Source organism: Ovis aries, chromosome 6 (assembly GCF_016772045.2).
Source record: "Ovis aries strain OAR_USU_Benz2616 breed Rambouillet chromosome 6, ARS-UI_Ramb_v3.0, whole genome shotgun sequence".
NCBI classification, from domain to species: domain Eukaryota; kingdom Metazoa; phylum Chordata; class Mammalia; order Artiodactyla; family Bovidae; genus Ovis; species Ovis aries.
Genome location: NC_056059.1, coordinates 111182720 through 111194870, shown reverse-complemented (window position 1 = coordinate 111194870; position 12151 = coordinate 111182720). Strand labels below are relative to the sequence as shown.

Below are 12151 nucleotides of genomic sequence, written 5' to 3'. Positions count from 1 at the left end.
GCCTGGAGCTGCAGCAGCCATCTTGCTCTCAGGAGGATGAAAGCCACCTGCTAACACTGATGAAACAGGAATATAAAAGGATCCTGGTTTCTTGGTGATGAGTGAATGTTATACCATCTTTTGATCCCCTACTTCTCAGCTTCTTCTTATGTGAGAAAAACAAACCTCTTCCATGTGAAAGAAACTGGGTTTTATAATACTCACAAATGCAATCCTACCCGATATACATAATAGCTAGAATTTTAAAAGACAGTCTTGCTTTCCAACAATGTTCCAACTTTGGTCTTGATTTATAGTTCTGAAGCATTGGAAGTACAGGCTCAAATTAGGTAATAGATTCATTGGAATGGTGTTCATTTAGTTGGGCACAAAGTAGGAGAGAGCTGAGATCTGTCCCTAATTGTGGGAAAAGGACTAGCAGTGACTGAGTGGCTACAGTTCTTCCAGAAAGTCTAGCCATCCCTTCAGCCAAAGCGATTGGCATGGAGCAGGAGAGGGAGAGTAGGAAGTGGGGACTAAACCCGTCAGCCCCATTTCTGCCTTGCAGTGATAGAGTTCATCTTCGGATGGGAAAATGAGAAGGAAACTTGGGAAATCATTTTGTTATCTTTTCACCTTGGGAAAGGACCACACTGGAGTCATACCAGATGTATATGCTAACTGATCTGGTTTTAATAGACCTCCAAAGAAGACAAATCCTCTGCCTCTTCCCTCAGGCGGCCATTTCAACGTTTAAAAACTTGCAGTAAATTCTGTTTTTAACTTAAATAGGATGTGTAGTGCATGTGGGAATTAAAAAGTCCTTTATCTTTCTGAAGCAGAGTAGTCAAGTGGCATGCTGATTGGCTGCGGACTAAGGCAGCCCTAGATTCAAGTCGTAGTTCCACCATTTACTGGCTGATGAACTTAACTACTGTTACTCAACGACGCTGTGTCTCAGAGTCTCATCTGTAAAGTAAGCAGAGACAAAGCCACACTACGGTAGGATCGTGGCAAGGAGCTAATGTACGTAAAAGGCTGAAATATCATTCGCATTAAACATAAGTGCACAAGGAGGTGAAGGGAGGGTGGGATGAAGTAGGAGATTGGCATTGACACACAATCACAATTGTGTGGGTGCGTGTGTGTGTGCATGCGTGCATGCGCGCTCAGTCACTCAGTTGTCTGACTTTTTGCAACTCCATGAACTGTAGTCTGCCAGGCTCCTTTGCCCATGGAATTTTCCCGGCAAGAATATGAGTGGAATGCCATTTCCCTACTCCAGAGGATTTTCCTGACCCAGGGATCAAACCCTTGTCTCTTGCATCTCTGGCATTGGCAGGTGGATTCTTTATCACTGGCACCACCTGGGAAGCCCCATATACACTATTGACATTTTAAATCTGTATAAAATAGATAGGGTTTCCCTGGTTGCTCAGTGGTAAGGAGCCCATCTTTCAAGGTAGGAGATGCCAGTTCAATCCCTGTGTCAGAAAGACCCTCTAAAGAAGGACATGGTAACCCACTACGGTATTCTTGCCTGGGAAATCCCATGGACAGAGGAGCCTGGCAGGCTATAGTTCATAGGGTCACAAAAGAGTCAGATAAGACTTAGTGACTAAACAACAACGTGAAATAGATAATTAACAAGAACCTACTTTATAGCTCAGGGAACTCTACTCAGTGCTCCATGGAGACCTAAATGAGAAAGAAATCCGAAAAAGAGGGGATATATGTACATGTATAGCTGATTCACGTTGCTGTACAGCAGATATTAACACAGCATTGTAAAATAACTACCCTGCAATAAAAATTAATTTGAGAAGAGTAAGTGCACAGTAGTAGTTCCCTACCCCATTGCTCTCCCTACTGGAGAGCAGTTCCCTGCTTACGATCATTTTAGAGCTTCAAGGAACATCACAAAGTTGCTCACAACTCTCTCTGCTACAAGGGCTTGCCTGTGGCTCAGTGGGTAAAGAATCTGCCTGCAATGCAGGAGACTTGGGTTCGCTGCCTGAGTTGGGAAGATCCTTTGGAGAAGGGAAAAGCTACCCACTCCAGTATTCTGGCCTGGAGAATTCCATAGACTGTATAGTCCATGGGGTCACAAAGAGTTGGACACGACTGAGCGACTTTCTCTCTCTCTACCGGTTAATTAACTCCAATGTCCCAGTCTCATCCTCTTTGCTCTAATACTTCAGCCTTTTGATTCTAACTCTGGATTTTCTAATATTGGACCGTGTCTTCAAAACAACTTTTAAAAATGTGTTTGCAATTTGGACAGATCACAATTTTATAAATTGAGCGCCAAATATCAGCGTTTGAGAATCGAAAATATTGACCTGTACATTTTAGCTATGAACACAAAACTCTCGTTCTAAGCCGTTGACCCATGATTGGGGTTTATCCCGTGGTGCTCACAGTAAAGTGGAGTAATTAGACAGTCATCTGGATCACTACAGCCAAGAATACTCTGGCCACAAATATTTGGCGAATTTAGAGACAATGACTCCTCGGGTACAGGTTATCTGCACTGTGACCTTCGCTTTGGATGGATGCCGTCTCAGCCCCACAGGAGGTCTGCTGCACCATTTTAAGAAAGGAAATGTTTCAGACCAGGCATTGTTTTTTAAAGCCATGCACATGACTCTTGGCTAGTAGAGCGTTGGATCAACCAACTTCTGGCAGCTTCGCGTCTTGGCTGCACTGACATATGTGCGATTTCAGACTTGAAGCCACACATGAAGTCATTGGGAAGCTACACAATTCATCCCTAAAAATCTGCCATACGGTGGTTCTTGTCTTTTCCAGCAATGTAATCCCTAGGAATTGTGATGATTTGAGCTTTACGAAAAGAATCATTAATTAATCTTCATTCATTGAGGACCTACTCATTTATCTATGTTAGGAAAAACTTTTTGAAAAAATCCCCAGGAGATGGGATGAAAGAATGAAATAACTGTAGTATAGTTTAGTTCAATGACTTTTTTTTCCCCCATACAATTACTCATGGCATAGGATTCCAAGACAGGCAAAGGAAACGACTAAACAGACTTTCAGGACTAACTAGGTTTCCTCCAGCTCTGCAGTTTGTAGGTCATGAAGCCCAGACCTAACAACTTTCAGTGACTTGTCTGGTGTCGCATGGTGAGTTAGTGGCCTAACATGGCTTTGGTGTTTTCCTTATGATTCCAGACTGTGCTAACTACCACTTCCTCAGTGAGGCAATGCCTGACCACCTTAGGTGAAGAAATAGCCCCATTTCTGCCCTTGCTAGTCACTCTGTCTCGTGATCAGATTTTATTTTTTTCATAGCACTTTTCAGTTTCCCAAATTACATTATGATTTGTAATTCTGTCGTCTCCTCATCTAAAGATAGGGAGGCAAAAGCTTAGGCTCTTGTTTACTGTTCTATCTACAATAATTCTTGGCACATAGTAAGTGCTCAATAGGAGATCCAACCAGTCCATCCTAAAGGACATCAGTCCTGGGTGTTCATTGGAAAGACTGATGTTGAAGCTGAAACTCCAATACTTTGGCCACCTGATGCAAAGAGCTGACTCACTGGAAAAGACCCTGATGCTGGGAAAGACTGAGGGCAGGAGGAGAAGGGGATGACAGAGGATGAGATGGTTGGATGGCATCACTGACCCAATGGGCAGAAGTTTGGGTAGACTCCGGGAGTTGGTGATGGACAAGGAGCCTCGGCGTGCTGCGGTTCATGGAATCTCAAAGAGTCGGACACAACTGAGCGACTTAACTGAACTGAACTGAACTGAACTGAAGTGCTCAATAAATAATTGTGGCTTGAATGGACCACAATGGAGAGGAAAGGAACCCCTGTTCGTTGAGCACCTACTATGCTGGGTTCTATGCTGAGATGTTTATGTCTGTTGCACACTCTTGAGAGATGACACACCAGCGAGCCTTGGAGTTAAATTGTGGTGAAGCCAGAATACAAGGACAGAGATATGTCGCTTCACACCCTGAAGTTTGCCATCACCAGAAATTATTTTCAACGTTCAGTGGTTCCTGTTCTCCCATGCCCTCTGCAGCCTCTTCCTGAGGCATCTGAAGCTCCCAGACTGGGTTATGACATCCCCCTGTGGTTGCTTGTATCTTTCTGTGCTGCCTTAGTCTCCAGAGGAATCGATCTGATGATACTTTATTCAGCACAGTAAGCATTCCATGTTGCTGGTTCTCTGTGTAAAGCTGATTGAATCATTTTCTCATATTATGGACACAGCTCATGCTACTCGAATATGGTGGTGAATTCCACCAAGTTGTACTGACTTGTGACAAAAAGCCTCCAAAGGGAAAGAAATGTATCTTCTGCTAATCATCAGAGACTGATGCAATCAGAGGGGTTGATGACAAGCAGTTCAGATGGTCACGGCTTAGAAGGTGACGGGTGCCAAGACATGAGGAAAACAAGGCAGTAAATAACTCTGAAATAACATTGATTCTGACCACAGGGTAATCCATAAATTTGAATGGGGAAAAGAGCTCTCTTGTCCTTAACAGAACTTTTCACCTCCTTCAGGTGAAGTTTGTATGAGATGTGGTGATCCATTGTTGTCCAGTTTACAAAACATGTTGAGGACAACAACTGCTCACCTTGGATGCATCCAAACCCTCCGAAGAACTATTAACACAGGGACCTGGGGACCTGCCTTAGTTAATAGGCATACAGGGAGAGCCTTCTAGAGGATAACCATCACCATCTTTCACTGGGCTTCCCTGGTGGTTCAGCTGGTAAAGAATCTGCCTGCAGTGCATGAGACCCGGGTTCCATCCCTGGGTTGGGAAGATCCTCTGGAGAAGGGATCTATCTACCCCAGTATCCTTGCCTGTAGAATCCCATGGACAGAGGAGCCTGGTGGGCTACAATCCATGGGGTCACAAAGATTTGGACACAACTGAGAGACTGAACAACAACAAAACAGTAGCTCGTGTATGACAGACGAAAACATTACTTCCATTCATTCTCAAGCTTCACATGAATAGTGAAAGTGAAAGTGAAGTGAAGTCGCTGTCATGCCCGACTCTTGGCGACCCCATGGACTGCGGCCTACCAGGCTCCTCCATCCATGGGATTTTCCAGGCAAGAGTACTGGAGTGGGTTGTCATTGCCTTCTCCGTATGCTGCTAATTAATCAATCAATTAAGGTTAGTTGCTCAGTCATGCCCGACTCTTTGTGACCCCATAGACCATTGCCTGCCAGGCTCTCCCGTCCATGGAATTTTCCAAGCAAGAATACGGGGGTGGGTTGCCATTCCCTTCTCCAGGGGATCTTCCTTTGATCCAAGTATCAAACTTGGGTTCTCCACTGTCATTACCTTTATTTTATGGACAGGACATTGAGGCACAGACGAGTTAGATAACTGACAGTGGGTCACACAGAGGCTAACCGGGGACAAGCTGCCAAGTGCTCTGGTTCCAAACACACCGCTTTTCACCAGAGCCACCTGCTCCGCAGACCACGAGACACATGGCAAGCAGCGTGCCAAATGCATGGCAAAGGCTCAGTACACGGTTCCCCATATTTGAAGAATTTCCTTTCACATTCCAAGCTTGCAGCCGTCCATCTCATGACTCCCTGCACCACATATGTTCCCGCAGCCATGGGGTTCTTGATGAGGGACCCTGGAAAAGCACATGAGGTCCCGGGGAAAGCTGTGGGAACTCATGGAAAAAGGCCCATCAGAACAGAGCTATTTCTTTTAAAAGAACTACATTCTGTCAATGACTTCTCAGATCTTAACCACAGTCTGATTGAAAGCCATGTGTTATTTATGAAACTACGTGATCCATTCATGCAATTACATTTATACAAACCCATAGTTTTACTAACACAATCTAGATATTTACACTCGTATATTGCGATGAATGTATTATCTCCCTTACAGCTGCGTGTGGGGACAGGCACATTTATTTAATAAAATAAATAATAATGCATTTATTATTTATTTTAGTAATAAAATAAAAGTAATACAAGTAAATATACAAATAAAAGTTAATAAATCAGTACCCTTAGCCCAAAATAAATTGAGGGGGGTATAAGCACAGTGGTATAGCATTTGTCTGCAAACATAAATTGAGCACACAGCTTATACTGCCACAAGGCAATCTCCACAGGAGAATAAAAGGGCTAACGTTTTCTTTCTCCTGTACTCAAAAGCCTACAACACAAAGGGAACGCCTTTCACTCAAATTATTTAGGCTCAGAGGCGGTGACAATTTTGTGTTTCGGGGGAGGCAATGGAGCCCCTTCTGTTTGTCCCACGAGTGCACACATGCAGCTCACACTCCTGTTGTTTATGGATCTATAACCACGAGGGAGGATGTCTACCCAGTCAGGGCTTTTTGCAAAATGAAGCCAGCAAAGCCGATTCTGACAACTTTCGCTTGCTTTCTTCGGTTCCGCAGGAGCAGCCCTCAGAGGAGATGTGTCATTGAGTAAGTCCGGGTCAGTAAACACCCTCTCACCCTCAGAGTAGAGCAGAGAAAGAGAAACACCCGCCCGAGCCAAAAAAGACTCATCTCTGGGAGAAAAAATGCCTACAGTTGTTCATTTGAATCGCAAGAGCGGACGCTGTACTTACATCCCTTGCAAGACCTTCCGGCAGCTGGCGTCTTTGAACTCTACTGCACACAGATGCGGAGCTTTCCTGTGAAATCCTCTTCCCGTTGGCAGTGAGGAGGACGCATAGCTCTTTGGGGCTTTAGATTGATAAGTAATTTCCTGGTTTATTTCCAAAGCATCTTCCCAGACTTTGAGCAGAGGCAGGGGGAGAGAGAGACCAGCCAGCCCCACGCAACGCGGAGATGCTGCGGCCTACACAGACCTCCCAATGGTTTGACTGAGCCTGAAAGAAGGGTTTGTGAATCTCACAAACAAAAACAAATCTCCTCCTCTCTCCGTTGGCTCACTCCCCGAATCGCACTTGAGAAACAGCAGAGTCCAGACGATATTTGCTCTACAATGTAAAATTCAAGTGAAATGGTGCCTCACGTTTCTTGCTGGAGAAAAACCGGGGGCACCTTTGACAAGTCTTCAGGGCGAGTGGTGAGTGTTTTCTCACAAACTTCTTTAGAGATTGTTCTTGGAGACCAGGCCACCCAGCCCCTTCGGTTTACAGAGGGAGGAGATCAAATCAAGGGGTAACAAGTCTAAACTAGGCCCACATGGGTGGTGAGGGGATGGAATGGAACCAAAGGACTTCCTGGTGGTCAAACCAGAGCTCTGTCCCCTGTTTGGAGGTGAAGACAGATACAAAGGTTTGAAATCTGGCTCTTGATGTTTACCATGAGACCCCATGGACTGTAGCCCATGAGGCTCCTCTGTCTATGGAATTGTCCAGGCAAGAATACTGGAGTGATTAGTGATTCACTTCTCCAGGGGATCTTCCCAACACAGGGATCAAACCTGGGTCTCCCACATTGCAGGCAGATTCTTTACCTTCAAAGCCACCACGGAAACTGGAGACTCTGCCTGGAGAATTCCATGGACAGGGGAGCCTGGCAGGCTACAGTCCACAGGGTCCTGAAGCGTCAGACACCACTGAATGACCAGCGTTTTCACTATTTTTTCGCTTACTTGATGTTTAGCACACGTCACTGGATACTTCTGTCCTTAGTTTTTCTGTGTCTCACTTTTCCCAGCTACAAAATGGGGATCCTAATAACGGCTCTCCCTGCTTGGTCATAGGTTGGGCTGGCCAAAAGTTTTGTTCAGGTTTTTCTATAACATCTTACAGAAAAATCTGAATGAACCTTTTGGTCAGCCCACTACTATGGTGATCACTGTGAATAAGCTTCATCAAGGAAGAAAGCAATTACACTATATGATGGATTTTTACCAACCTGGCCCGCATTACATGCTTCTCATCTTGTGATGCTCATGTTCCACCAAAATTACTTTCTGTGCTAGAAGAAGCCGTTGAGTGACTTGGAGGGAGGAGAATATAGGTTGGAAAATGGGATGGAGCATGGAGAAAACTTTCGAGTTGGAAAATCAGGTCAAGATCAGACGACAAGGTAGAGCAAAGTTTAACATTTGCTGTGGAAAGGATGCTGGTTCTGAAATCAGAAAAGCAGGGCCTGGCCACGGCCTCTACACTTGCCAGCCAGGGGTGGTGGTGATTTAGTTGCTAAGTTGCGTCTGACCCTTTGCGACCCCATGGATTGTATCCTGCCAGGCTCCTCTGTTCATGGAATTTCCCAGGCAAGAATACTGAGAGTGGGTTGCCATTTCCTTCTGGGGCGGGGGGGGGGGGGGGCGGCGGCGGTCTTCCCAACCCAGGGATCCAACCCGCACATCCTGCTTGGCAGGCAGATTCTTTACCACCAAGCCACCCTGGCAGCCATATTAGCCATGGGAACCTCATTTAAATATTTCCAACCATAGTTCCATCCCTGAGGACAGGATACCTCTCTGCTGTGCTCGCCTCTGTAGGCTGTGGTGAGATTCAAATGAGGTCCTCACTGAGCTGCTACATGTCAGCCTGTGCAGGCTTTGGAATTGGAAAGCAGTATTTGCCCGTGTCCAACACAGCACTTTACAGAGAACACACTGACAGTGGTATGGTCCCACAGTCACATCCCCTTCATCTGTTGGATCAGTTCACACTTCTTAGTGCCTGGGATCCCAGGCCCTTGACTTTTCGTTTTTCTCCTTTGAAGGAGAATATTTCTCCTTTCCCCTCATCATCCCATCTCTTGATGCTTGTCTCCCCATGCTGGCTACTGCTTGTTTTCTTAGAGTCTAAGTGTATTTCCATTTCACATGCAACAGTAAGAATAAAAACAAGGAGAAAACATTTCTGTTCAACCAGATAGGAAAGCATCATCTGTAGTCTTGACCCAGATTGGGTCTTTATTTTGGAAGTCATCACAGCCAAATACCAAATGAATTGAAGCTTCCCCTGTGGCTCAGCTGGCAATGAATCTGCCTGCAATGCGGGAGACCTGGGTTCGATCCCTGGGTTTGGAAGATCCCCTGGAGACAGGAAAGGCTACCCACTCCAGTATTCTGGCCTGGAGAATTCCATGAACATACAGTCATGGGGTCGAAAAGAGTAGGAAATGACTGAAGGACCTTCACTTTCATGTTTACCTTTAGAAAATGCTCAAGCCTGAAGCCAGCTCAAGTTTAATGATTACACTCACTTCTTTTGCCCTTTCAGAAATCCATTCGTTGGATGTCATTGCAGTTATGATCTGCACTTGATGATCTGTTAAGAGCAAGTTTCTAATGGAGACTTGTTTTAGTTGGCTTCGGCTGCCATAACAAAATTTCATAAGCTAGTGGCTTCAACAACAGAATTAAAAAAATTTTTTCTTTATTAATTTATTTTTGGCTCTACTGGGTTTTCACTGCTGTGTGCTGGCTTGCTCTAGTTGTGACAGGCATGGCCTACTCTCTAGGTGCAATGCACGGGCTTCTCACTGAGGCGGCTTCTCTTGTTACGGAGCATGAGCTTTACATGTACTGGCTTCAGCAGCTGTGGTGCTCAAGCTTAGTTGCTCCAAGGCATTTGGGATCTTTCCAGTCTAGGGATCGAACCTGTGTCCTCTGCATTGGCAGGTGGACTCTTAACCTCTGGACTACATGGGAAGTCCAGCAATTGACAATGTCAACTGACAATTGACATTCCAGCTCAAGAGGCTGAAAACTTGAGATCAAGGTGCCTGCATAGTCAGGTTCTCATGGGAACCCAACTGTAGTTGAAGATGGCTGCCTCTTCCTGTGTCTGCTCACAAAGGAGAAAGGGAGAGACCTTTCTCTCTCTTTCTCTTTTATAAGGCCACGGCACTTTTGGATCAGCCCCCCTATCCAGCCCTTATGATCTCATTTAACCTTAATTACCTCCTAAAGACCTATCTCTAGATACACCAGATACAGCCACATTGGAGTGTGTACATTTCAGGGCAGGGGATATATTCAGTGCATATGGAACCTGGAGAAAGTGAGAGAAGAGAGCGAACATTTATTGAGTCCTTACTGGTGAAAAATGGAATATTTCAAGAAATAAAGTATTTCCTGCTGTATTAGTAAACAAGGATGTCACCATCATCAGGGTGAGCTGGTGAGCCCTGAGGGAACTCAGGAAGGAGAAGAATACCTGCCATCTGGCGGCTGTCAGACTGCAGCCACTCCCAATGGTGAGCCCTGAGGAAACTCAGGATGTGAAGATACAGGATACTGACCCCAGATAACTGAGGTGAATATCCAAGGAATGATTTCAGTGAGCCCAGACTCCTGCATCTTCCCATACATAGAAAAGCACTAAATTCTTTAACTTGACATATCTGGTTTCAGATTAATTAAAGGTAATCTTTGGATGTTTCTGACTATTTACTCTTTGTTGCAAAACCCTTATATGTCCTCCCCTCACCTCCTCAGAGCAGTTTCTCAGAGCTGTCTGAAACACTGTCTCCTGGGCTTCAGTTCTCATTTTGTCCCAAATAAAGCTTAACTTGCAACTCTCACATTGTACAAGTTTTTTCAGCAGTGTCCTGCTTGTTTCTATTCTCAGTCAATCCTTACAACAACTATGAGATGTCATAGCACCTTTTCCAAGGTCACAAAGCTAAGATGTTGGCCGTGTCCAAGTGTGAACTCTGGTAACCAAAGCCCTGCTCTTTCCATGACACATTCTGCCTCCATCTCTGTTTCTCCCCTTGATTCAGGGCCATGAACCTCCATTTCTCCTTCCTGCTAGGTCCCAGCTCAGTTGCCTGGAAAGATGACATTGTTACCCACAGCACTCTGTGAAGGACAGCAGCGTAGAGGCAGCTCTGAGGATTCCCTTGGGATCCCCATGGAGTTTAGACTGACAGCTCTGGAAAGCCTGCCCAGAAGGTTCTCTCTCTTTCTTCTCAGCCTCCTTTATGTTGATACTTAAAAAAAATTGGCTGCACCAGGTCTTAGTTGGTGGTTGCAAGATCTAGTTCCCTGACCAGGGTTTGAACCTGGCTCCTCTGCATTGAGAGTGTAGAGGCTTAAATACTGGACCACCAGGGAAGTCCCTAGATTGATACATTTTCTCCCTCATCATTTCAAAGTCAACTTGTGTTCCTCCCTCAAGGATGCTTTCTCTGACTTGCCCTTCACCTGCCTTAGCTCTCCCTACTCTCTCTTATATATTATCCTGAATTGCCCTTTCATGGTTTTTTCCCTTTTGTATAACTTCATAAATGTTGCTTCATAAATGTAGTAGTTCTAAGATAATCTGCATAAAGTTTGTTTTCCTACTGGTCTGTAAACTCCCTGAGAGCAGCAAGGTTTTGCCCCTTGAAATATCTGTGGCCATCAGGACACTGGCATGAAGACCTACAGGGGAGGGAAAGGTGACTCAAGGAAAGTTAATGGTAGAAGTAATCTACCAAATTCATTTACAGTTGTGTGACGGGCACAAATATGCCTGAGAGAGAGCTCCTTCTAACTGGGACCTTTATTAAGTCCTTGCCTACCACCAACTTTATTCTTCTCCTTTTTATTTGGCATGGGGGTGCTAGATTTGGCTGGCCAAGGAGTAAGTCCTTAGAGTAGGGAGAGGCGGCTGAGGAATAGATCTTGGTGTGCTGGTCAACTCTGGACTCTCCCAAGGGTAGCACATCTGGGGATGCCTGTTTATACCTTATCAGACTCAGTCTCTTTCAGGAAAAGGAGGAAGCAACGTCTTGGTGGAACAGAGTATGAAGAGGCACAGGGCCTTCCAGGAGACAATTGTAACAGCTAAAGAAGCCACATACACGAAGACATGAAAAGATGGTGCTTTTTCTTCAGAGAACTACAAAATGCACACTTTTACTGGTGAGTTGCCCGGAAATGTGATAATGTAAATAAAAGAGTTAGACAAATATTCAGTGTTTTCATTATTGTCTATTTCTATTTCAACATGGTTTGGTGGGTGAGTAAAAGCGTTCATGTGGAATTGTTTTATAAACTGGAAAAATCCTATGAAAACTTGCTTACTATAAATTCTTTTGGGTGAAGATACCTTAGAAGAGATACCAAGAAACTGTGCTGGGAACTTGAATTATTTATGAATTTATTTTATTTATAAACTGAAAATTTTGTCTAATTTCCTTTTTCTAATCCCCTTTTCAAAGATCAGATTATAAATCTATGGATCTATGGTATCTGTTATTATGAATATCAGT

At 44.7% G+C, this 12151-nt stretch overlaps 1 protein-coding gene across 4 annotated transcripts in view; it reads right to left on the bottom strand.

Annotated features, from left to right (window-relative positions):
* The window catches only part of C1QTNF7 (C1q and TNF related 7), a 125334-nt gene that overhangs the window by 71029 nt on the left and 42154 nt on the right, over positions 1-12151 (bottom strand). The window contains exon 1 of one of the 4 annotated variants that reach the window (XM_004009998.6): positions 6586-6841. The exons of the other annotated variants lie outside the window; for them this stretch is intronic. The gene's annotated coding sequence lies outside the window, so the exon portion shown is untranslated. Of the gene's footprint in view, positions 1-6585; positions 6842-12151 lie in introns of those variants that run through there. 4 annotated transcript variants of the gene reach the window in all.